Below are 26,771 nucleotides of genomic sequence, written 5' to 3'. Positions count from 1 at the left end.
TACAACTCTAGAACAAAAGAAGAAAGTTTTATTTAGATTACCTCATTTATATAGAGTCTGGACAATGACCAGGGATTGGAGAACAAGGTTACCACCTCTCCATCCCAGTGGCCAGGCTAGAAGTCAATCCATTGTCCCTCATCAAAGAGGAATGTGAAAAACAACTCTTCGTTTATGTTACAAGTGTAAGAAGACTCCACTACAGGAATGTAAACATCAGAAGGCTAAGAAAATATAGTAACACTGCTATAAGAATTATTCTCTATCCTATGGTCTAGATCAGGCATTTATGTGCTCTGAGTACCTGAGTCTCACCTTTCCTAAATCACTTTGCATTATTTGGACACACTTTTTCAAAATGGCGTTCTGGTCATGATATAAACATGGATGTACTAACATTTAGAGGTTTGGGTCGTTTTGGTTGGGTTGGGTTTGGTTGGTTGGTTGGCTGGTTGGTTTTGTGCGTTTTTTAGGTATTGTTTATTTGTTTGTTTAAGAGATGAAATCACTTTGATAGTGTATTTGATGGGTAATGCCAGAGATACACAGGTAGGCATGTCACAGGAACTTCCAGAAGACAGGTGTAAATGCAAAAGCAACCTTAAACCCTCATGTGTTTAAAAGATATAATGAGTATTTCTAACCATGATTGCTAAAGGAGCAGAGCAGACCACCTCTTTTTATTTTCTGTGGTGGAGTTTATTCTCTGAAGTGAGAATAATAACATTTCTTTGCCTTGAAAATCAGTTTTAAGATACATATATTGAAAATCCGGAGGAGTATAGGTATGGTGGCAGGGGATCCTAAGTCTACCAGAGTCCTGAGAGAAAAAAGTGAACAATTTATTCTCACTCCCTCCTCATTTGCAGGTCACACAGAAAAGCATTCTGGTGAGTGATGGCCTCTTCTGCTTTTGTTTTCTGTCTGTTGGAAGTGAGCAAGAGAGGATACTCACAAAATTAATTCAGATTGGCTGAGATAAGTACCCTGTGATGTTGATTAAAAACCATCCACAAGGCCATTAGCAAAGTGAGATAATAAATGAAAATGTGTTGAATCACATGAGTTTTCTAGTGGGGGAACATCAGGGAGCAGTCCTGAGTCCAGTCTTCTTTAAATATCTTCATTCATTAGCCAGAAGACAGGAAAAGAGTACATGTTAATTAAAATCACAAATGATCCAAATTGGGAGGCACTAAATCAGCAAAGAAAGAGAGACTAGAAACCTTAGTCAGGAAATGACAAAATGAGATGCAGCTTTGAAAAACGCATATGGAGGAGAAATAATCTGTTTGAGGACACAATCAGCAGCAAGGAGTGTTCTCAAAGAAGCAGAATTGATAGGAGGAAGACAAAGGACGTGGACCATGGAGTAAAGGGTAATGTAGCAGAGCAGCTATTTAAAGGTGACCTTTGCACCTTTTCAGTAGACAGCTTAGATTCAAAATTAATTTGCAGCTGGCAAGATTAAAAGGTCAATGTAGTTTTGGACTCTATATGCAGAAAGAAGTTGCCAAGGAAAGACATGGAATCCCACTTCTCTAACAGTATGCTACCACATCACTCAGCCTTTTAATTTTTTTTTTTTTTTTCCTTATTCTTCAAGATCTTGTGCACCAGAATGAATGTAACATAGATGCATATCTAACAAAGTGGGTAACCTGGGAGAGATGATGGGTCTGGCAAATGTGGCTTTCAGTGAAACTACACACATCCTCTCTGTTGTCCACCTTCCCAGTCTATACTGGACTTTGTCTCCCTGAGACATGGAAAGGACCTAAGAAAAGGGACTTGAGACTAATTAGTTAATAAGAGGCAGGAGCCCCAGTGCTGTTATACACTTTCTTTGAACCTCCTGTTTGTAGTGTGATAGGTTTGTGACACATGCATCATTAAATTGGGGCTCTTTGATGCCACACACAACTCAGATAGGATATCATTTAGTGATGTGAGTGGAAACAGCAAGAGGCATCTCTGGAAAATCTCAGTCATTTCTCTCTAGCAAAGGAAGAAGACTTAAGAAAGGAGATATGAGATAACCACATAAATAAAAAAGTATTTTTATTTTTGCCTTCTGAAGCCTGCAAAAACACAGAAGAGGAAAGGAACAACTGCTGTGTTAACTGGAAACCCTCAAAACTACAAAGGAGGAATTGGTGAATTACTTACTCTTTTGGCAATGGGATGGATGTTTGCACAGTTGGTCAAGGACAGGCATTTAATTCTGAGTGCTGTACAGAAAACATTAGTTTATATTTAACAAATGCATTTCTTTCTATAAGATGACTAAGCATACTCTAGTAGTGTTTATGTGACATTACAGCAGGAACCACATACGTATAAATGACTGTTTTAGATATCCTGTATAACAGTAAGCAGTGATTTTTCATTTCTTTTTCTATAGCAAATAACTTTAAAATCACTGAACAAAAAACTGATCTTTTTTTTTGGCTGTATTTTTCAGGTAGACTGAGAATACCACATGCCTAGGTTGAAACAGTATCCTACAAGAAGCATTTGATGGATTGTTCCTAGATATTTCTAAGAAGGTAACTACAAAAAGTGAGTACTAGTTCCAGTACCTGCGATGTTTTAATTATGTTTTGTTGTTTAAAATAAAATTATGATAGTTGTAATGTTTCTTGACCAGATTTCTTTAATTGGAGTCTTGAGGAATTTTTCTAATTTCTCTAGAACGTGTTTTTTATTGACCTGTGTCTATTTTTGTTAGCTGACAAGGATGATTTGCATCACAGTCTCAGTCATGGGTTCACTTCTGCTGTGCCAGGCACTCTAGCAACATAGACTTTGTCTGCATGAAATGACTTACATCTTAGTAGAAATCAAGGTGTGGGTAGTGGCAGACAGAGGAGACCCATGGATGTAATAAGAAAGTGCTGGTCAGTGCGACAGGCAATGCTAACAGCACACCTGCAACCTTGTCAGAGGATTTTAGATGTTGCTACAGAGAAAGAAAGGCACTAGCAAGGTAATTTTGTATGTGTTTATGGAGAGCAGCATGAAAGAAAATACAAAAGTACTTGTTTGAAAAGCCACTGCATGGACTATGGAAAATGGCTGCATGGGTTGATTGGATGCAGACAGCATGGTTTTGATAGGAATGGGGAAGGGAAATCAATGCTATATATCTGGAAAAATGGCCTTTGTGTCCAGGGAATATCATCAGGGCAAATTTACATACTTTGAATGTGTGTGTAGCTTCAATGTAACTGGGAGGTGGCATCAGGGAGAGGAGTATGAATTGAAGATGATATCAGGGTTACAGGCATGTGACAGGATGGTGGCATTGTCCACAGTGATCAAGGTGGAGCGTTGCTTGGACATCATTGCTGGGCCATCTCAAACGGAAGGAAAGCGAGCTGGGACTGCTCAGTACACAGAAAATTACAAGGAAATGGTAGAGAAGCAGAAACATGAATCAAAGAATTGTGGAATATTTGAGCTTGGCAGAGACCACTGGAGATTGTCCAGTCACCTTTCAAATCAAAACATGCTTTCTTGGAAAATGTTGTTGAGGGATGATCTTTAAGAACTTTTCACCTAGAAGTGAAGGCCTAGGGTATCTATGGCTCCTGCCATATAAAGAAGCAGCAAATGTTCACCTCAGCCTGGGAAGTCTTAACAGGAGGGATGAATGGAGAGTAAGAAATGTCTGTTAATATTAAAACTACAAGTACAGTAGGAGGAGTTCTAAAAGTCAAAGCCATGAATATAAAGTGATATTTAAATGAAACTGATGCAGAATTATGTGTACTTGCAAGACAGAATGAAAGTGATTAGTGAACACTAGTGCTTTAATCACCAGCACTACACAGATACTGGCATAAGAAAGAAGAGGCAGTTCCCAAAGCATGAAAATTCTGCCTGCAAGTCATGTCCTGGACTTTGTTCTTTACTCCTTAGGGAGAAATCACTTACTCCTATAAGGAATTAAATTGCTTTTTTTTCTCATAATCTTAGAATCATAAGAGGGTTTGAGTTGGAAGAGATCATAAATATAATTTAATTCCGACCCCCCCTGCCATGTTCATGGAAGTATTAGGGTTGGCGTGAGCTGAAATATTGTATCTGTAGCAGGAGTTCAAAAAGTTAAGAAAAAAAAGAAAGATCTCACTGCAAGATAAAGACTAGTCAAAAAAAAAAAAAAAAAAAAAAAGGAAAAAGAGCAATAAAAGTGTTTTCAAAGTCAAGGTTTCATAGTAAGTGATAACAGTATAATGAGGTGACAGAAAACTAAATGGAGAAAGGCGAAGAGGAAATCTCTAAAGCAAAACTTCTCAGATTGCTGGGAGTCCCTGCACATGACAAGCTCTCTATTAAGAGACAAGAATTTCAGAGGACATGTCTAAATATCTTTGTATTGAAGGGGAATTCATACTTGTCAATGTAATCTGAAGACTTTTTCATTAAAAAATGCTACTCTTTGCAAAATGCAGTTTTTCACAACCATGATGCATTTGATAACCTTATTGGTACCAGGAGATCTGAGTAGTGACATATGGTCAAAGAGTCAATAACGGAATCCAAATCAGTTATTTCCTATGGAATCACAGAATTTTTCCCCAGTTATGTCCAGCTGGCTAGTGGAGTCAATCATGCCAGCTATGAGGCTCATTTTCCTCCTCAAGGGGTCTGTCCAGAGCTGCTTCCCAGGTATACCATGCTGGCTGGTCCAATACTATCTGTGAGGTCTTGGAATTATGGAACATTTGGGGTTGGAAAGGACCTCAAAGGTCATCTCATTCCAAACCCCCTTCCATGGGCAAGGACACTTTTCATAGACCAGGTTGCTCAAAGCCCCATCCAACCTCACCTTGAATGTTTCCAGTGATGCAGGAGTCACAGCTTCTCTGGGCAATTTGTGGGAGTGCCCCATCTACCTCACAGGAAATATTTTTTTCCTAATACCAATTTAAACCTGAACTCTGTCAGTCTGAAGACACTCCCTCTTGTCCTGTCCCTCCATGCCACTGTTAAAATTACCTCTTCTTGCTCTCCTGTAGCCCCCTTTAGGTTCTGGAAGGGACTCTAAGATCTCCCAGTAGCCTTCTCTTCTCCAGGCTCAGCAACTCCAACTCCATCAGCCTGTCTCCACAGGAGAAGGGCCCAGCCCTCTAAACACCTCTGTGTCTCTCTTCAATGCACAGAGAAGATGAATATGAACACTACAAATAACAGGGTCTGGTTTTTTACTGTCTCATTAAAAGTAACAACTTGCCTCAGGGTATATAGAGTATTTCTCAGGAGCAGCCAACATTGATCTAGAAGCTGGATGATTTTTCGGAGCTGCTGTCCTCCAACAGCTCTAAGTGGATATTGTGGCTCATTGTTGATCAGACTTCTCTTACTCAGGTGAGGAAAGATGGCATTAGGTAGTTGGCGTTTGGTACCCAGCTTGAAAATACTGATTATTGTTGTTGGCTGTAGTGCTATTCTACTGCAACCTGTGCACTCTTCCTCTTAAACACCGCAAGGCAAATTTTATGTATTTGGAGACTTTTGCAAGCACTTTATATAGATAAAATATGGTTTTGAGAACAAGTTTTTGTAAAAATCCCCTTGTCCCATCAAATTAGAAACTGCTAGACGATGTGTATGTCTTTTCAAATTTCCTTAGGTCCCCTGTCTTCTTAGCCTGGATCAACCTGTCACCAGAACTGGGTGGCATATCTTCTTGTTTACAAATCCAAGACAAGCATCTTTAGCAACTCTATATTTATACAGCATCTAACACATTGGGCTCATGATACACTCAAAGCCTCCAGGTGCTCTAACTATAGAGGTGTTACATAATACTAGGGGGAGCTTCTCCTCCCAAGGCATCTTGTTTTGACCCATAGTATAGAGAGACATCCTTCTAAAAGGTTCTGTTTATTCAAATCAATGTCATGCAGTGTTAATTAAGCATTAATTGATACTTATGTCTTATTCTCCATGGTGCCACATCATCATTTTTCTTGAACAACCCTTGAAGTTTGGCTCAAGGTACCAGATGTATGATAGAATAGTCTTGTCTTGGAAACTACTAGATTAATAATTTAGTTACTTAGTTATCTATTCATTTGCTTATTTATTTCTGCTGTCAAGTGCATCAGTTTCCATAATCCTTTCTCCTCCTGTTATTTAGTAGAGGAAGAACTGGTAAACAACAGGAAGGCTGTAATTAGCAACCTGGCTGTGGAGTATGCAGCAGGTGGGGGGCGGCTGTAGAAACCAGTATGAACTCCAAAGTTTATTACAAGGACTGTTTGTATGTTGCCTGTCAATCATTTTCTCCCTGTTTATGTTTGCAAGGGAATTGCAGATATATTTCTTGGACACATCAGATTTTGCTTTTCTTTTGCTTTGCTGCAGAAATCTATTTTCAGTCCTGTTGTGACATGCAGGAGATGTGATCTCACACCCTCCAAAGAACTGATACACAACAGCAATGCAATAACAAAGATCCCATCATTACACCGTTTGGAAAAAGAGGTAACTTCATAGCAGTGAAACTGCCTTTACCTGCAGATAGGGTGTATCTCAGGGAAATCTCCCCTTAGGGATACTTATTGCTCATCTTCTTGTAGGCTTAATGAATACACCAAAACATAATAACATTTTCCTTCTGAAAACCACGTGCCGCTTGGAGAGCATTAATGACATAGGCTTAGCCCACAGCCCACACAGTGCAGCAGCTTTTAGCCATACCCCCCACCTGCAGGAGCAGGCTGAGCCATCCTGATGCTCTGGCAGTTTTGCTGCTTTTATGATCTTACAGAGTTTCACTCAGGGTTTCTTTGTGTATCTCTGGAGGATCTCATAATGTGCTTTATAGACCTATCTAACAGTGCCATGCACGAGGCCCACACAGCTTGTGTGTGCTGCAGTCACAGCCAGTGACTGAGAACAGCACAGATGCCTCAGTGGGAGCTGTGCACCCTCAGTTTCCTTTCCATGCCTGCATATCTTCCTCTAATAGGAGCAGATGTGTAGCTCCTATAAGCACTGTGGCATCGTCCCAGAGCAGGTCAGACCCCCACTGTGACATGGTCAAAGCTCTTTGACACCTCTTACTTTGCAGCCCTGATTGAGCAGCACAGCCTGTGGTGCTGCTCCTGGGGACTGTGCGCAAGCCCTTGTCTGTCAGCCACAGCCATGGTACAGAGAGCTGACTTCATGTGGACTCAAGGCATCCAGGGATTTTCATCCCATTTTTCTTTTCATAAAACCATAAAATCATAGACTAACAGAAGGTGTTGGAAGGGACCATGAAGACTGTCTAGTTCCAACACTGTGCCATGGCCTGGGACACATTCCACTAGACCTAGCGGCTCAAACCTCCATCAAACCTGGTCTTGAACACCTCTAGGGAAATGGAGGAGCAACATCTTCTCTACACAGCCTTTGTCAGTGCCTCACTACTCTCATAGTGAAGAATTTCTTCCTGACCTAATCTCATCCTGTCCTCTATCAGTTTGTAGCATTTCTCCTTGTTCTGTCCCTGCACACCCTCATCAAAAGTCCCTCTCCAACACACTAGTAGCCCCTTTAGGCACTGGAAGATGCTTTTGCTCACTCATGTTAGCTGAGGTAAACTCACTTTGTTAGTGGCAAAGCTTTCAAATATTCTTGCTGTCCCAAGCTAGGCTTGTTTTAATTTAGAGATTCTAATTAGACATTGACTTGTAGGGTAAGGTGATAGTGGGGTGAGGGAGAAAAATTTTCTTTGGGGCACATAAACATACTTTCCATTTTGCAGGAGAAAATGAAATGTTTCTGTGTGAAAAAGCAGAGCTTTTTCTTCTCATTTTAATGCTAATTTTGTAACTGTGTCTGATTGTCCTCAACTCTGCTGCTGGGGCAGTTTGTATTTTGTGTGCATTCTCACCGGGGTTAAGAAGCCTCTGCATGTCGTCAGGCAAAACAAACAACAAGGTGAGTAAGGGCTTTCATTTCTCATGCAACAGGATAATCTAAACAACAAAAGTATGGAAAAATAAATGAAAGTGAGCTACAGGATCTGTCTTCACCTGGTACAAGAAAGTACCCTTGAGTACTGTTGCTGCAAAACTTCAGCATGTGTTTTAGCTCCTGTGAGAAGTCCTATTAAGTCCTAAGTTGAAGGACAGGATTAAATACAGAAGACAATTTAAAATATACTTCCACAGGTGAGATTCTTCCCTGATTCCATTTGGCAGTAACAGCATAGTGTCACCAGTGATGACAATGGACAGCCATCAATTTGGTAAGGTTTAGTGCTTTAGAGGTAGAGCAGTGTCTTTTTTTGCTCTGTTGTTAAACTTTTGAATAGCTCGTTTTCTTGAGCTGGATGCCAAACAGACAGAGCTCCTACCTGGTCTAAGCAGAGAAGTAAGTTCTTTATTTTATCACACTTAATCTGTTAGCAGGAATGGGCTAGTCTGACTAAGCTGAAACTACTATCCTGAACATGTGTAGTGCTAGTAATAGCAGCAATATATATAAATAATATGTGTATAGACAGCTCTTACTCTGTTACTATATTGCCAGTATATTAACTTAAAATGGCTTTGGTGGTGAAGATAACTACACTGGCTTTTAATAGAGATATCAGCACCTCTGAATTACAGGCCAGCTCAGAAAAGACAAGTTCCATGTGACCATGTTCACAAGGATCTTCCAAATCTAGCTGGATCAAAGAATAAAAGTGCTTATGAGAACAGCAGCCCAAGAACAGAGAATCCAAAGGCTGGAGAAATGTTTTTTTCTGAGCTGGACATCTGGGTCAAGGAGGATTGTTCATCCCTGCATAATGAAAACAATTTGTTCTCTTCAAGGATTGCTAAATGCAAGGTACTTGTGGGGAGGGGCAGGCAGATACGTGCCTGAGGCATGAATTCAGACCTACAGAGCAATTCAGTCCTTTTGGGAAAATAAAAATTATCTTGGCCAGCCTCATGCAGAGTTGCTGTCCTGTTTGAGACAAACACACAATTCACCTGCAATCCTCACTCTTTGCTGACCGTGCCAGGGAACTGGCACTTTCACATGTAATTACCAGGCATTAAGGAATAACTCTTCAGGGTGTCCCATCAAGGATGGCACAGAAGAGCCTCCCCAAGGAGCTTCTTCTACAGGCAAATGCCAAATGTGCTGTTTATATTTACAGGATCCTAAGTCACACATATTACATTGTGTATAAATGATGCAGCTGTGCTAGGAAGTGCTCAGCTGCAGAATTTGCTCCAAGGGCTGTTCCCAGTTAGACTCAGCCACACCCTGAAAGATGCTGGCAAAATATCCTTATTATTCATAAAACATGTGCTCTGGAGTCACAGGTGATGAGGTGAAAGGACCTGAAAAGACATTTTAGCACTTTTCCTGCACACTTCCTTATGAAGAAGACTATCTTTGACCCTGAGAGCCTGAGGACTGAGTTTCAACTGCCATTTATCAGGACAGTGTTTTTGAGTTTCTCTTTATTTCCTTATTTCTATTGAGGATGTTTTTTCGCATTTTAATGATGTGACATTTGCCAAGGAAAACATTTGCAGCAATAAATCTCATCAAAATCTCCACCAAAATCTCATCTATTGCTTGACATTAATTTCAATCCTTTCCACTGCAGCTGTCTCCCTGCAGGTTTCATCTTTATGCTGGAAGACAGGGATTTGCTCATCCTGCTCCACTGCTCTCAAAGCAGCCTCTGGGTATCACATGGTGGTAGGGCACAGGGGAAAGGTTTTTTTATTTTTGTAGTTAAATGCCATGGCATAATTTTCACATTGTTGCTCCTTGTCCGATCTTTTGATCTCTTTAACCAATTCCCTACCATTCCTTGATGATCTGTTAACACACTTACCCAACTAGCAGAAGTTCCATTTAGTCTGGGAATAAATCCACTGGCAGAGCTTTTTTCCCTGTTTTCAGTTGCCCTGCTTATGTAGAGAGTCTACAGCAGCCACCTCCGTTCCATTGGCCCTTGGAGAAGGGACACTGCCTCTGTCCCTCCCACTGCACTGGCCAGCCACGGTAAAAGCAAAAACCACGTGTGCCATGACAAAAGCAAACAGCACATGTGCACTGACATGGTTTTCTCTTTGGACAGGAGAACTGTGTAGCTGCAGCTTTGAGCTCTCCAGAGAAGAAAACAGGATATCTGCTGTAGGGGACTGATGGCATCCTAAAAACCATCCTCCCTGGCATTATTCTGTTGACTTGTTTGGGAAATTAAATCAATTTGCAAGTACATGCAATGAGTGTAAAACTGAAATTCCTAAAAGTGTTAACATTGCGATTTGCTGACAAGACCTTGGGGCACCTCTGGAGCACCTCTAAGAGGAGAATTCTGCTTCTTACCTGGAAATATTGGATTCTTCTTCAACAAAATACGTGAACTAGACCTGTTACATGTTGGGAATTAAGCAGAGGAATATCCCAAAGGAAAAAAAAAAAAAAAAAAAAAAAAAAAAAAAAAGTCAGCTTGTTTGTTTCCTTGCTCAGTATTTTAAAGCCTAGTTGTCATCAGGGAGAAAACTCAGGGAATCAACTGGGACACAAATTGCTTTGTGATGGCATGACTTGCTGAAGTGATGAAATGCATGACGTTTCCTGACACATACATATTCTTAGTAGCTGCTGATGAGACAGGATGAATGGTAGTGCAAATGTTTGCTAACTTGGGGATGGCTTCTGATAAGGAAGGTATGCAGAACTATCTTGGAAGTCTGTCACAGCCAGGCGCATATGTAACTGAGAACAGTGGTGGGTGTTCATTCTCCAAGGACACCTCAAAGGTTATGTCCAAAAAACCCACGAATCATGTCACCCTTTCCAAGTCATAATCATCTTGGAGTGCTGACCATCCATGTCAGGAACTCATGTGTGGGCTGTAGCTTTGCAATATTAAGCAGCAGGATATGGATTTAGGAGTTGACTCTGGGCTTCAGTTTGAAAAATGGTTGTTTGTTTTCCCATGAGATTTTTTTCCATAGTCATGCCAGAGGAATTGTCAATTTCACGGCTTTCTGAGGCAGCTTGGACTTTCTGGGAAGACACCTGTGTCTATTTTTCCTCTTGTTCTTTGGCCATGTCCTTTATTTTTCCAGGCTTTCCTCCAAACACTATGAGTGCATTTTGAGTCTTAGGTCAGTTACTCCCTGGTGAAAATAAATGTATTTAGAAAATCATCTGGAAATCCAGATCAAATATTTTAAAATAACACTGCCCTTCAGCTCATCAAAGCCTGGACCACTTGTGTCTGCTTTATTTTCTTTATGAACTTTACAAAAATTTTCATAAGAAAAGGTGGCTGCTCTCAGACTAAAAATGCTTCTCCCCTATCTGTGTCTTTCTGTTGCTGGAGGATGCTAATAGCAGAGGAGAGATAATTGTGCTTTAATTCAGTTCTGCTTGTTCAAAGGGGGTAAGGGGTGCTTTTTGGTTCCCATGGCCTTGTAGATAAGTTTCCATATAATGTGCCAATTAAGAGCAAAATAAGGAGTATGCAAAACAGATGACAATGGCTCTCACCAGGAATCGTTCTTTTGTGGCTTCAACCAAGGGTGCGCTTTTTTGCTGCTGGAGTTTCCCTTGATTTTTTTTTTTTTTTAATTGCATTTTGCATAAGATTTGCTACTGAATGGATCAAGTCTAGAAAAGTTCAACATGACTGTGACAGGGGGAGGCTTCCAATTGTGTGTATATATGTATATATATTTGTGAGCATGTGTGTACATTTGCTAAAAGCAGAAAGGAAAGTCAAATTAAGTTATTTTTTCCCCTATGAGTTATTTTTATTTTGTTTTTATTTCAAAGAGAGTTATTGTGTCTGGGGAGAGGTCAAGGGGTTTTTCCTTCTCTTTTTATGCATTTTTTTTCTTTATCCTTGTTTGTTAGTTTTAAGGGTAATTATTCAACAGGGCCTTTTCAACTGTCAAATGCAACAAAAGATAATCCAGCCTCTTCTCTTCCCTGCCCCCACACTCGCCTTGTCCTCCAACAAAAGCAGGGTTTTTTGGGAATGGTCATCAGTCCAAGGGATCCCTCTTCATCCCACAAGTTCGAAACACTCTTCTACTTTATATATGTGACCTCTTATAAATGCAGGGAGACTTGGAATGTTGCAGCTGATGCTCTTCCTTGGGCGATGTTGCCCATCAATACTTGTCAGCTTGACAACTAGGTGCTCTGAGCACTTTCTTTTCCTTCAAGCAGGATTTCTAACTTACTACAAGGACTGGTTATCAATTTATCTACAATGTATAACCTGGCATTGCTCAGTCTCCATCTAAAGTGTCATCCTTAACAACTGACTTGGGTTTGCAGCTGCATTTGACTGGGATGAGCCCTCTGACTTGCCAGATTGTGTTTTCCTTTTTCCTTCATGACTTTCAGCTCCTTGCTGTAGAGGAACCACATAGAGAAAAGAGCACTGCTCAATGCCAATGCATTTTGCAGAAAGAATTATGGTCCTTATAAGTGGATCAATATATGCCAATCTCCAGCTTCATATAAATATTTGCTTAGATAGTAAATTGATCTTGTCCTTGATTTGCCATAATTTAAGTCTATGAAGCTATAATCAAGACTCCTTGATAATAAAAAGAACCCATCAGCAATTATATTCATTCACTTCCCCATATTCAAGGCTATTTCAGCATTTCACTGATAAACTTCTGTTTTCAATCAAATTTGCAACATAAAAATCAACACTGCACACCAGTTAATGATGTTGGAGTGCTTCGTGTGTGACATTTTGAAATTATATCAGTGTGGAGATGAGTGATTTTTGAGGGACTTCTATCTGATACAGAAAAAAGAGTTTTCTAAAACTATACCTAAAACCTTCTGTCAAAACTCAAACTGAGTATCATTCTTGTGGATTTAAATGTACTTTTATATTTCTGAAATTTTCCAGTAGTCAAATTTCTTGGAAACAGGAGCATCTAGGGATACCTAGCATCTAGGGATGCTCCTGTCATATATTTCTTGCACCATGATCACTTAACGATTTTTTGTGAAACTATCTGGTTGTGTGAGTTAGTGTGTGAGCTTTTGTGCTAAACACTTTTGTTCCTCTATATGGAACAAAAATATTTGGGGATAAGGAGTCTAGACTCCTTATCCCCAAATATTTTTGTTCCATATAGAGGAAATGGATAGACATTTGTTTAATGTTTGTTAAGAAATGTTATTTCTATTTTGCAAGTGGGGGGTGTGGTCTGAGGGAGATCTGTGCTCTTACAGTGTCAGAGAGGCATCATTTTAAGGAAATAAATTGAAGCATCTCAGGGTTTATTCTGGTCCGCATTGCAGTACTTTGGACTCCTTCCTTTCAGCAGATCTATATGTACATGTATATAGATAATAAGAACTCAAAGGAAGGCATATTGCAGTAACCAATAATAGGAACAGACTTGTAGGCAGATGTTGGTAAGGACACTAGATGACAAGTGTCATGGGTTATACTCACTGGAGGAAAGTGCTGAAATCCCTTCACTTTGCCAGTGACCGTGTGCCTGGTCGTAAGATGAAATTCTATGTCCTCACAGTTTTTCAAGGTGGGCATTACTGTCACATTGAGTCATGGTGCTTTCAAAATTAACCCATTGTTGTGGTTTAGCCCTGGTAGGCAGCTAAACCTTACACAACTGCTGGCTCTCTTCCCCACGTGGGATGGAAGGGAGAGTTGAAAAAACAGTAAAAGCTCATGGGTTCAGATAAATACAATTTAACAGGCAAAGAAAACGAAATAAAAAATCCATGCACTACTTCCATCAGATGTTTGGTCATCCCCAAGAAGTGAGGATTCCATCACATGTAATGGTTTCTTGGGAAGACAAGCATAGCACCATACTAGCTGTCATGGAGAAATTTAACTCTATCCTAGCCAAAAATTTTATCCATCTCCAAAACTCTCTCCATTGCCAAAACTTTTCCTGGACTAGACTTGGCTTCACCGTGGCATATCCAGCCATTGTAAACATCTATCCTCTTCCATAACCATTAAACCAGCCTGAGAGTGCTATAAAAATAGATGCATTAACTTATCCTCTGAGTCCCTCCCAATACCTTGTTTATCATGTATGCCTGCACCAATTTTGGTGACCTATGTTGGGAGTGCTGTACAACACATGCAGAAGAAAATCACTCTTCTAAGTGAAGAACTACATGTGCAAATAAAAGTTTTGGGTAAGTCAGAATATTACGTAAATAATGAAATTATTTATGTAATGAATAGTAATGAAATGTAATAAAGAAAAAATGTATAATTAAGGAATTCATTCCCATTAAAGATTCCTGGGGATTTTTATTACTAAATAAATTATGGTTTGATTCCTCATTTGAAATTCTTTCAAACTCCACTAAACCCTTGTAGTCTTTGCTAATTCAGAAAAAGATATCTGCTTAGGACTTCCTTTTCCTCCCTAAACTGGCATTAGCATCTTACATGGATGAGATGCGTATTGTATAGTGCAAAGTGCACCTGTGCTCACCGCACTTCTACCACTGCTTGAGTAGCTCATATTTCCTAAGAAGCTTGGAGCATTCAAAAGCATTAGCAACCCAAAGGCATCATGGTCCCCTAGAGGAAGACAAATAGAATTAGACCTATTTTATAGATAAGAAAACTGAGATAATTTTCCAGCTGACATCTGAAAGTAAGTGCCTAAGTCACAGCTTTCAGCTGCAGAATGATCTCAGCACTGACAGCCTATGGTGCTGGCTCTTTAGTTTTACTTTTGGTATGCAGGCACTCAGCTCCTACCCTCCCTTTTTCTGTCACCCATGCTGGCTGTCACAGTATTTCAGGTTTAATTGTTGGGAGAGCAGAGGCCCCTGGTAATCATAAAAAGCTGCTGGATGTTCAGGACCTTCTGAGTCCATTTAATGCCTGGCTTTGCACATAAATGGAATGTGACTTTTCTCTGGTTGTCACCCAAATTTTCTGCAGACAAATGAGTTCTGACCAGTAAAATAAGAGCTGCAGAGGGGTCTGGAAGTATTCACCTGCTTGGTCTCCAAAAGGCCTTGAAAACTCTTTTGTTGATAAAGTGAACAAATTTCTATTTAGGGCCTGGACTCTAAATCAAAGAAAACACATGGGAAAGCACCTAATAAGCGGCACTCATTATCACTTTATCGATGGCTGCAGAGTCTCATATTCTGTTTCTTTTATCAGTCCCACCAGTACCCGGAGCCAACAATGATATGTGGAGCTGTCCTTTGGGATTAATTGTCGCTTCCTCATGGCTAATCATTAAAAACAAAAATAAAAACTCTCTGACCGTGTATTTCTGTAAGAAAAACAAGTGAAATAATTTTGATGTTCGTTTTTATGCCAGCATGCTGAATACAGTCCAGAGTTTCTGCCCATGGGGGAAATAACAAATTTTGTCCCACAATTAACAACTGGGGGTGTCTTTACTGGGTGCTGTAGAGACATGTGTGTCACATCACATCAGCACCGGCGTCCTGCCCTTGCGTGCCTGACCCTGCTTTCTCTCGCTTGAGGGTCATCTCCTAGCAGCTGTGCTGGCACCAGAGATTAGAAACTCAGCTGCACAATAGCAGGTGGAGGGCTTTATTTTCTACTGATGTAAAAAAAATTATATATAATAAAGGCAGTTCCTTTCTGTGTTGCTTTCACCATGGCCAGCAGTTGTCAGGGTGAGAAGGTGGAAGTGGTGAAGGTTTGTCATCCCTTGCATGAATGGTGGTGTCCTCTTTCTCAGAGCAGCTGCATAGCCCTTGGGAACTAACAAGAGCAGAAGTAGGGATGTGACACATAGGAGAGCAATGCAGAAGCAGTCCCTTTCAGGTTAACCGTCCTGTTTCCTTGTTCTTTTTTTTTTCCCCACTGAAATTTTATAACCATTTTTAATAGGATTTCACTAACCCCTCCCTGGTTATAAGAAACGGTGGATTTCCATTTTTCACAATACGGTAAAATTATGAATAGAAGAGTTACAGCCTGGGATCGCTCTGCTTATCTCTATTTCAGGCAGTACATTTCACCTAAAAAAACCCTAAGTGTCTCTTTTAAACTTCTTTAAGAAAAGGCATTTTAAGTGTCAAGTTTCTCTTATCTTCAGTGAACAAATAAAACAGGATGGTTAAATTGAATACAAAAGGATAACTTTTTATTTTCTGTACATTAAGAGAATCTAGAAAGCTAGCAAGGGGCAGTTGTCTTGTGAGATTAATCCTATTTCCTGCATCCCCTCAATATAGTCACATCCAGAGGAGATTCATAGATCTTAATGAGGAAACCACCCTCAGGAACTTCCATTCTGTCTGTACCCATTACAGGAAGAAAATCCATATCTTCATACCTAGACACATCAGCCAGGTTGGGTGAGATGGAGCTGAACTTCATGTTGCCCAAAGGCAACGTAGGTGTGAACACTTCCTTGGTGTCTTCATGGAAGCATTTATGTCAGAAAAGACCCTTAAGATCATGGATTCCAATTTTTCCTTACTTCCCCAAAGATAAAGTCCACCACCTCACCCTGTGCAGCTGCACAGCCAGCACAGCAGGAATGCCATCTCTTAGTTACCTTATGGAAAAATCATTTAAAATTAACCTTTAAGGCTTCATGATGAGTGTTGTATGCTGACTGATTGAAAGAGAATAGAAGCCATGGCTAAATGGTGCGTTAATCAAAGCAGGACACACAACTTGAGAACATTAAGATAAAGGCCCTCTTTCAAATACAGAGAAAGTGAGGTCAAGACTGACTTGTTTTTTTATGCTCAATGACTTTTAGGGGATGTCATGCAAAAGGTGGAGAACTGGTGAAACTCCCCATAGATTATCCTAAAAAGTAGACTACAATAAAATAAAAAGCACTAAAAATACCAGAAAGTAGTGATATAAAAACCTGTGCTTTTCAAAGTATGCTCTTTAAAAATATAGAGGAATTAAACTTGGTTTTGTAGTCTTGTATTGCATACATTTATGTTCTCATTCCAGGGAAACACATTATCTGAAGATGTTAAACTGAATAATATTTTAGTTTAATAAAAATATATTGGCATGTTGATCTTCACAGATGTTTAATAATTCATGTGGGCTCATTGAGTACTTAAAAGATCCATCAAAATTTTGGGACCTGAGAAATTAAGCAGATTTAAAAAAAAACCTACTTGGCAATTCATAGAAGTTGAATTTGCCATGCCTTGTGTTTTAGCCCACAGCAGTTTTGGCTAGTCACCCTGGACTTTATCTACTGTCATTGAAGGGAAACAGCCCTCTGCAGAGCTCCTTAGCTGATGTATTTTATATGTGTGCATTAGGATAAGATGAATTGCACCTGTAAATCCCATGAAGATAGTGATATGAAAGACATTTTAATGAGGGTGGAAAATTTGCCCCCTTTTCATCATTTGAACTGAGGTCTGATGTTATCATTACAGATTTGCAAACTCTATCATTTACCTTTGCCGTGTTGATTATGCATCTTCTAACCCAAATAAATACAAGTATCCATCTTTGATGTCCAGTTACACTGAAGAGTAAAACATTTGCTTTCGTTCTTTATCTCAGCATTGTTCTTTTACCTCACAGGAGGCTCAATACTAATAATCAGTCCTGTTCCCCATAAATTTAAGCCACAGTAACCCCTGCCTAAGTGTGTGGGAGTTCAGGTCATTCTTTGCTTCCCATTAATGTGTTGTGGGGAAGGAGAGATCTCTAGGAGTTGGAGAGTTTGAGGGACTCACATTTTGATGGTCTGAATAAGAATTACTGAGAATATTACAGTAAACAACCTATTTCCTGAGTAGGTGGCAGAAAATTCCCCTGAATAGTTGCCACTTACAAACTATTTTCCTCTCCACAAGATTTAAAAAGAAGCATTTTTAAATAACACAGCACACCTCCTCTTCATTTGGGAAGCTGAGACACAGTGTGAGTAAGTGGTTTTGAGAAAGCATTTTCCTGAATTGGTGGTGAAGCTGCAGATACTGAAAAAGAATCTGCCTCCCAGTAACAAAATTGCTTTTTCTCTGGTGACTTTTGGGACCAGTAACAAAACCAACATACATTAAGATTTCAAAAAGCTGTGTGTTAAAAAAAAATATGCAACTAGCTGAACTTCTGTAATTCCTTATAAGTGGTGAAGATTTTGTGTGAATTTAAATATGTAGTTTGGAGTGTTAGACAGAAAGACGGATGTCAGAGTGGCTGAGATGCTCTGGACTGTGTAGTGTTACAGGTTTGTGTTTAAAGACTGGGCTGAACGCATGCTGAGGACCAAATTCCTGTTTAAGGATGTCTCTCCCACAAGCTCAGTGTGGATACAGTGGCTAGTCCATCACACCTTACCAAAAAGTGATTTAAGAAGATTCCTTTGTGTGTTTTACTACTGGACAGCATACATCTCATTTATGGCAACAGAGTAGATAATTTGTGTGTGCCCCATTCCTGGAAGTGTTCAAGGCCAGGTTGGATAGGGCTTGGAGCAAGCTGGTCTAGCAGAAAGTCTCCCTGCTCGTGGCAGCAGGGCTGGAACTGAATGATCTTCATAGTCCCTTCCAACCCAAACCATCCTATGGTTCTATGGCAGCAGAAAACATGGCAGATAAGACATTAGCCCAAGAATCACATCCAAACTCTAGACTATCTTGGTCTAATATGCTACACCAGTCATGTCCAGTCATGTTGTTTAACATTTACATATACGTATAAGGAGTAAAGTCTTAAAAATCGACACAGACACACACCAAAAAACATAAACCTTTTTGGTGTTTGTACAGATAAGGCAAATTTTTTTGGCAAATATTTTGCTTGGCACAGATTCAGCATGTACTAATAGCTTAATAATTTTGGCAGACACACCAATGAAAAATATTACTGAACCAGACCCAGTTATGTGTGTAAAATGTAAACAGTTGTGTCTGCTGGGGATAACTGAAGTATGTTGTCAAGCCAAGACTGTGAATTACATATGGTAGATTGGTCTAAATTTGTTTTTGACAAATGACCATCTGATCGCATTGTTTTGGGGCCACACTACAGAGGGAAGGACATTATCACCAGAGTGAAATACCAGCATAGCTTTTGTTCCACCTCTCAGGCCAGCTTTCCAAAGTTTAACAGCTCTGCTAGAAGTTTTGGGCTGGTTTTCTGCTGTTCACTTTCAGTAGACCCTCCACAGCGTCCTCACACTGAAGTTATAATGAGATACTTCCCAATAATTATTTCTTATTCTCCATATCAGACATCAATGGAATAGCTGTTTAGGTTAATTTTTACTCTGGAAAAATTCCCATGGCACTGGCAGAAGCTGAAGTTTTCACTGAACCTTTGAAAGCACAACAAAGCCCTTTCTTACCTCTTTTATGCACCCGTTTTGCTAAGCTGGGTATACATATGCTATCAAAGCTGCCATTCAGCCCTTTTAAATGAAAAGCAACTCTGGAACTGCCTAAAAATGCTTTCAGGAAGAATTTGCGTTAAGTTTGGGCTGCAATTAAAGAATGGCCATGCTGAAGGCGGGGTGGGTGGGCATTGGAAAAAGAGGGGTAAATAACAAAGCTTTCCAGGACATGGCTGTGAGGAGCCCCCTCCAGCCCAGCACCTGGTGAAGCCATCGAGCCGGCCCTCCCACCAGCGTAGATTAGACTAACAGTGCCACGCAGCAGGCTTCTGCTAAAAGCAGGCAGAGAGGGAGAAGTCTTAAAAAGAGCCTTTACTGATGCATTCAGGTAGAAGAGTGTAAAGTAAATAATCAAGCCGAAGGGCAGCACATAAGAGCATGACTTTGCATTCCTTTCGTGCCCGCTGCCACAAAGCTCAAGGAGAGCACAACAAATGAACTGCTGAAGGATGCTGAGTGCTCTGGTCTGGCTTTGCTAAAAAGCCGGCATCAGGAGGGAAAGGAACTTTGAGTCATTTGGAGCATAGCCTGCCACCAATCTCTGCCCTTATCAGACTTTTCCAGAGAGCGCATAAATATGCACACTTTAGTAAATGGCATGTTATAAATATGGGTGAGTAACGGCGTTGCAGTGGAAGAGCAAATAGGATGTTATTTATCACCACCTTTCTACGATCAGCATATTCTTGTCGAAGAAGGTAGTTATTAGGAGAGGTTATTGACAGCGCTTCGTCAAGCTTCATATGAGTAAGCTTAATTTTTAAATAACAATGGCTTATTTATTCAGTCATTCTGAAAATTAAATTTTCACTAAAAATTCCCCAGCTTTGGAAGTCAATTTACTTCCTTAGCTCTAATAGGAACACTGCATTAATTGTTTTTTCAGGTATACACTGACATAAATAGAGAAAACAAAGGAGAATTATTGGCATGATTAGCTGGAAAATGTGGGTTTGGTATTGATTCAATTAGATTTTTATTCGTGTATAGTTATAAACATTGTGAAACACCTCTATAATAATGAATGGAAATTGAATGTGTAATAATAATTATATGGCACAGAAAATATGGAAATGGCTCACTTTCTCTTGAGGTCAATGACTTTGAGCCATATGATATAAGAAAAAATAAAGTTGTGGGTTTGAAGAAGCATGGTATAACTTTTTGAGTGTTACTGACCCAGAATGAGTAATTCTGATAGTGTATGTTTAAATTTCAGGAAGAGATTAATCAAGGAAAATAGGACCAAGATCAAAATTCTTTAAACATAGGAAGTTGTTTATTTATTGAGGACTTCGATGCAATCTTTCTCCTCCTCCATGAATTGATGTATAATAATTTTCACTGTGTTTTCATTGCCTTGATGCACTTTCTCTTCAGAACAATGTCAAGGGAAAGTGAAAAGTAATCCTACTTTGGGACTTTCCTGAGGTCACACTCTCTGTTTGCTCTTGTGTCCTGAATCTTTACTACATTAGGAAAAAAGTCAAGCCCAAATGATAAGTGCATTGGCCAGAAATTTTCTGTTTGCCTGCTTGGGAACTGATGGGAATTCTCTCTTCATCCTCAGTGCTCAGTAAATATGTGGAGCAAGAAAATGGGCAGTGTTGTACATCTGAAAAATAGGTTTCACAGGAATTCTTCCAAAGAGAGATGGAGAACTGCCTTGAATACTGCACAGTCCACATGCAGAGTTAGGATCCAAAGCAGGAATCTTGGAGAAGCATTCACAGTGGCATTTCAATGAGGAAGAAACACAAAGTCCATTTGCAATCACCATCCTGTCATTTAGAGTTTTGCACAACTTTGCATCATCCTTGTCCTTTAATATTTATTAATTTAATTCCTCTTTCCCCAAAAGACAATTCCTGTCTATTTCCATTTGCCCAAACATCCTTTTCAGTACTGACTTACTCCAAATTTAGATCTGCATTTCCAATGGCCAGGCACTTTTCTTTCCTGGCACTTGGATGTTTATATGGAGATATAGGTTCATGAGGGGACATGAATAATAGATTTCTAAAGGACAAGAAAATGCTCAAAATGGAGATTGGAAACCTTGAGAGAGCTGTTTTAATACCAGAATATAAATCAGATGTATTTCAATTTAACACATGCAAGGAATTCATACTCTGGTTTTGTTCTAAGTTGTTGTGTAGGACTAGCTGGCTAGTTGCCCTTAATCCAAAAAATAATGTTTGTCTATGTATAGGGGGGCATAAAATATGCAAATTAAAAGAGGAGAAATCCAGTGGAGAAAGATATCAGAAGTAATATGCACTACTCCTTCACTGACAGACAACTTAATTCATTTCTCTGGGCTGCATACATGATGCAGAGATCATTATAGTACTTGTTATTTTCTGGCCTATCGTGGGAGAAAACTAAAATTGTACAAAAGTATAAATTGTATTGCTTTCCCCCTCTACCATCACGGCAAATTCTGGTGGTTATAACCCGTTCACCTGAGTCATTGAAATGGGGAACAGTGGCAAAGTCCATCAGGGATGTGTAAATATGCAAGGAGTGTCTGATTGCGCTGTGACCTGATAGCACAGTGCAGGCATCAATAGACTGATCATCAGCAGGAATGATTTACAATAAGGCTGAATCCCAACCCTTTGAAGAAGCTGATATGCTTGGATAAGCTTACAGCCACAGTTGCCCTATACTTACTATACTTTTTTCTAGTTCAAAAGATCTGTTAAAAAATTTCATACAAGCTGCTCACCTGTTGTTGACGTCCCATCCTTTGGGGGTGAGCAGGTTTACAAATAAAGAATAAATAGTCAGAGAGAGAATTTTTCACCAAACAGGAAAAAATATATTTAACAGAAGAATGCTGATGGCTCTTGAAAGGTCTTTAAAGGCTCTTTAAAGAGTTTTTAAGAAAACTCCCAAACCATACAAATGTAGTGAGGCTTTAACCCTCACCTGGAAAAGAAAAAAAAACCAAAAACCACATATCCAGGAAGCTGCAGACAACCAGGTTTGTACCAGAAAGACAGTAAATGGACTCAGAAAACAGAGAACTGCCAATACCTTCACCCATCATACACAAATTTCAGCTCTTCAAATTATTAATTTTTTAAACCCTAAATCTGACTTTAATGCCTATTTCATGACTGAATTATTCATCTGCTAAAAGTTCTTGTTCCACTCTAAACAGAATCTGGAGTCTGAGCATACCTCAAATATAAACACACAGCTTCCTGATATGTAACTTTGGCAATCTGTATCCTGCCCACTACTTGGAGATGAGGTACACTTAGAAATTTTAAATAATTTTCTGACTTGTGTCTGTTTAGAAATCACACTTTAGAAGTATTCTTACATCAGTATTTTGTGACCTGCTGTAGGATCTGAGGTATTCCCCGACATCCTTTCTGTCTCCTTCAGATTTTACTAGGAACTATGAGGTCTTAAAGAGTAATTTTGCAGCACAGTTCCCTGCTGAAGTCTGGGAATATTTACTGAAAACCTGGCAAATGTGTGCTGCAGTGACACCAAAGCCTGGTTGTGCTCAGCGCTGTGCAAACTTACAGTAAGATACATATGCGGCCTAGAATATTATGTTAAAATAAAGGGCAAAAGATTTGGCTTTCCATGAAGGCTGTAGACAGTAGCAACCTGGGGAGAAAAGCTCTGAGCTTCCTGGTAACATCTTATCCTTAAGTCCGTGGTCATCAACTCAATTAACTATCGCTCATTAACTGGATTAACTGATTGACAGGAGAGCGTGTCTTTGACAGAGCAGGCTGATGTGCCAGGAACACCAAGAGTCTCCCAGGTTCATGAAAGAATTTTCCCTGGGTGATATTAGCAGGAATGACAAAGCTTTTCTGGAAGAAAATGGCAGGTGGTCCATTGAGGAATTTTCCCAAGATACTTCCCACCCTTACAGGGGATTTACAACACTGGCCATGCCCTTAGTTTGCCCTGGTTTTTATTGGTGGCCCAGTGTAGATTTTACCTCTTGTGGTTATAGGTGCTGAAGGTCTTTCTATTGTTGTGCTGTCTAGAGGAGTGATTTACGGCTTGTGCCCGGGGTGTGTGAGTGGATGTTGTGTGGGCAAGGGCTTGGCTTTGTTGCTGAATAACTCAGTGTTTGCATTAGGAGCCTTCCTGCCAAATCAGGCATCTTCAAGGTGGGTTTGCAGTCTGATGTGGGCTACACCAATCCCTGGGGGAGAGACGGATACATCAGAGTGTCTTAATTTAGGTAGGTCTTAGAATTTGATATAATTGCCTGGGACTGTAGGGGCCTGATTATAAAGGCATTCCCTTCTAGTACTCAGGGAGATAATGATGACCTATGAATGGTGCTGTAGCTCTTTTTTACCCATTTCTTTCTGTTTGCTAAAGAATAAAACAATAGAGTGTGGAGTTTCAGCTCTCTCGTGAGCTTAACCAATTACTGTTTTCCTTCAAGCTATATAAATTGTGTGCATTTAATATTTAGTTATCTCCAGACTGTTTACACTAATTTTCATTTATACAATGCATCTAGTAACAGAGGTAGAGTGCAATTCTTTCTCTATTTCTCTTTTGAGTGAAAGCCTTGAGGGAAGCCTGCAATTTTTGATCATGCTCCACTTTGATGTAAGCAAATGTTTAAGTTATGCTCTGGCAGAATGTCTAAGATTCGTGTTCATGAATGATGCAGGATTTGTCCTCCTTCTTTAGTGGCTCTATTTATAGCCACAACTGTTTTTATTTTTCATGCAGCCATGAGAGCGAAGGTGAGAAGGAAACAACCACAAGCCCTTTGTCTAAGCGCAGCTAAGTTTGTTCTCATGCTTTAGTGTATTTTATATTCCTCCATGCTGCATTTCATGCCTCTATATATAGAATAAATAAACGCCTTTTCCCAGCCATGGACTCCAGACCAGTGATATGAGAGTTAAAAAGACCAAGTTCCAGGTCCTGCACTTGGATCACAAGAACCCCTAGGCAGCACCACAGGCTTGGGGTGGAGTGGTTGGAAAGTGGCTCGGAGGAAAAGAACCTGGGTGCTGATCAACGCTGTTATGTGCCCAGGGGCCAAGAAGGTCAATGGCATCCTGGCCTATATCAGGACTAGTGTGTCCAGCAGGAGCAGGGAAGAGATTGTGCTCCTGTACTCAGCACTGGTGAGGTCACATCTTGAGTGCTGTGCCCAGTTCTGGGCCCCTCAGTTCAGGAAGGACAGTGAGGTGCTGGAGTAGATCCAGAGAAGGGCAACAGAGCTGGTGAAGGGTCTGGTGCACAAGTCCTATGACAAGAGGGTGAGAGACTTGAAGTTGTTTAGCCTGGAGAAAAGGAGGCTCAGGGGTGGCCGCATTGCTCTCTAAAACCACCTGAAAGGAAGTTGCAGCCAGGTGGGGGTTGGTCTCTTCCTTCAGGCAGCTATGGATGGGACAAGAGGACAAAATCTTAAGCTGTGCCAGGAGAGGTTTAGGTTGGACATTGGGAGGAATTTCTTCACAGAAGGGGTGATTAGACATTGGAATGGATTGCCGAGGGACTTGGTGGAGTCACCATTTGTGAAGATGTTTAAGGAAAGACTGGACATGGTACTTAGTGCCATGGTTTATTGATATTGTGGTGTTTGGTCATAGGGGCTCAATGATCCTAGAGGTCTTTTCCAACCAAAGCGATGCATTAAAATGGAACCTCTGTTACAACTTTTTATAACAATCAAAACTAAAATAGAGTCAAGACTAACTCTTGACTCTAATCTCTCTGGATTTTTTTCCTACTTTTTAAATATTATTATTATTATTATTTTAAATTTTTACCTTTCTTCTTATGCTGTTTTTCAAACTTGAAAAAGTTCTTGTCCACTCCATTTTTGCTAATTGTATACAGTTTAAACAGACTGTTCCTGTGCCAGTAAGTTATAATGTTCTATATAAATAACATGCACTATTAAATATTGGCAAATGCAGCTTTCTAATGTTACCCATTTACTGTTGACTTGCCCAGGGTTAAACATCAGGGCAGTGCCAGTGCAATAGGTCACTTACCTGGATGTCCCTGTCTCTTTCCCAAAGCTCTGGCTGGACAAGCTAAGTCAGATAACAAAAGAATACATGGAAGCACACAGTGAGTGTGGGATTGGGGAAAGGATATAAATAGGGCCTTTTTTGGGAACAACTGATGACAGACAAATACTTTAGTGAAATAATTGAGGCAGGGTGTAAGAAGGACACAGAAGCGTATCTTAGATTTCAGAAGGGAGTTGTTACTTTACAAAAGAATGGTGTTGTTGACTATAGTGGATTGCTTCTTTACTAAGAGAAATAACCAAAGAAGTTAGGAGACTTGCTATTTAAGATGCTGTACAGTGAGCAATCCCAATAGACAGCACAAAGATCAGACTCTTGTTTCCCATTCCTTCTTCTTTTCTCTTCCCAAAGGCAGTACTGATGAGTGCTGATCAAGAAATAATAGAGTGCAGAAGCCAGAAGGCACAGGCTTCCCAGCAAGCCTTTGAGTCTTGACCACCTCTGAGATTTGTCTTGCCACGTTGCAGATCTGTGAGAGTCAACAGCTGTGTTTTCCCTTCTCTTGCCCTTAAAAAAAAAAAAAAAAAAAAAAAAAAAAAAAGAGCAAAGGGAAGAAACCATGTGGAGAGGGAAAAGGAGAGCATTACATGGGCACTAGAGACATCAAGGCTGTGTACATCTGTGAAACACAGTTCTCTAAGCCTCCTGATTGTAGCTGCAGCATCATGAGTGTACTCAACAGGGTTCTACTTGAGTTTCAGTTAATATAATTTTAGAAGCACTTTAAAGTGCTGAAACCCATTGGAAATAATTCCGAAGTAATACAGTGGACTGATTTTTCTTCCACCAGCTTCCACTTAAAAAATAATATACACAAACATCCTATAATAGGAGACTAGATCCTGTTTCCATTTACATGTGTGGAATGAATGCCACATGATTCCATCACTAAATAAGATTAAAATGTTAAAGAATATCACTTAAAGAGTTAAATAACAAAAGAAGTTTATTGTTGTTATTTTTTATCATACAGATTTGTATTTTTTAACTTAGTGTTCCATTGCAGTAAAATGCAATGATGAAAGCAACATGAATACCAGATGAAATTATTTATGTTCACAACTTTCCCAAAGAAGTAAAATTTAGCTGCATAAGTGCAGGTCAAATGCAAAGGGGAATGAGGGTGCTCAATGTACTTTGTTTTCCAGATAGATTCCTAGAGAAATGATATCTTGGCAATAATACCTGATTTTAGTACAATAGAGAAGTGTGATGATACTTTGTTAATATTCTGAAGAAGGTAAAGGGAGTTAGAGTTTATTATTGTATCAAATTTTGCAAGACTCACCTAAAGTGCTTACCTTTCATTTACTTCTCATTAACTGAACATATTGCCACTCTCTGTAGTTCAATC

The 26,771-nt window shown here is 39.8% G+C and overlaps 1 protein-coding gene across 9 annotated transcripts in view; it reads left to right on the top strand.

Moving 5' to 3' along the window:
- TENM4 (teneurin transmembrane protein 4) overlaps nucleotides 1-26,771 on the top strand; it is a 585,909-nt gene that overhangs the window by 205,081 nt on the left and 354,057 nt on the right. For all 9 annotated transcript variants that reach the window (XM_058419235.1, XM_040055308.2, XM_058419240.1 and 6 more), the window contains one exon: nucleotides 2,465-2,562. The gene's annotated coding sequence lies outside the window, so the exon portion shown is untranslated. The remainder of the gene's footprint in view (nucleotides 1-2,464; nucleotides 2,563-26,771) is intronic.

Source organism: Hirundo rustica, chromosome 2, assembly GCF_015227805.2.
Source record: "Hirundo rustica isolate bHirRus1 chromosome 2, bHirRus1.pri.v3, whole genome shotgun sequence".
In the NCBI taxonomy this organism is placed as follows: Eukaryota; Metazoa; Chordata; class Aves; order Passeriformes; family Hirundinidae; genus Hirundo; species Hirundo rustica.
This window is presented reverse-complemented; position numbering and strand designations above follow the sequence as displayed.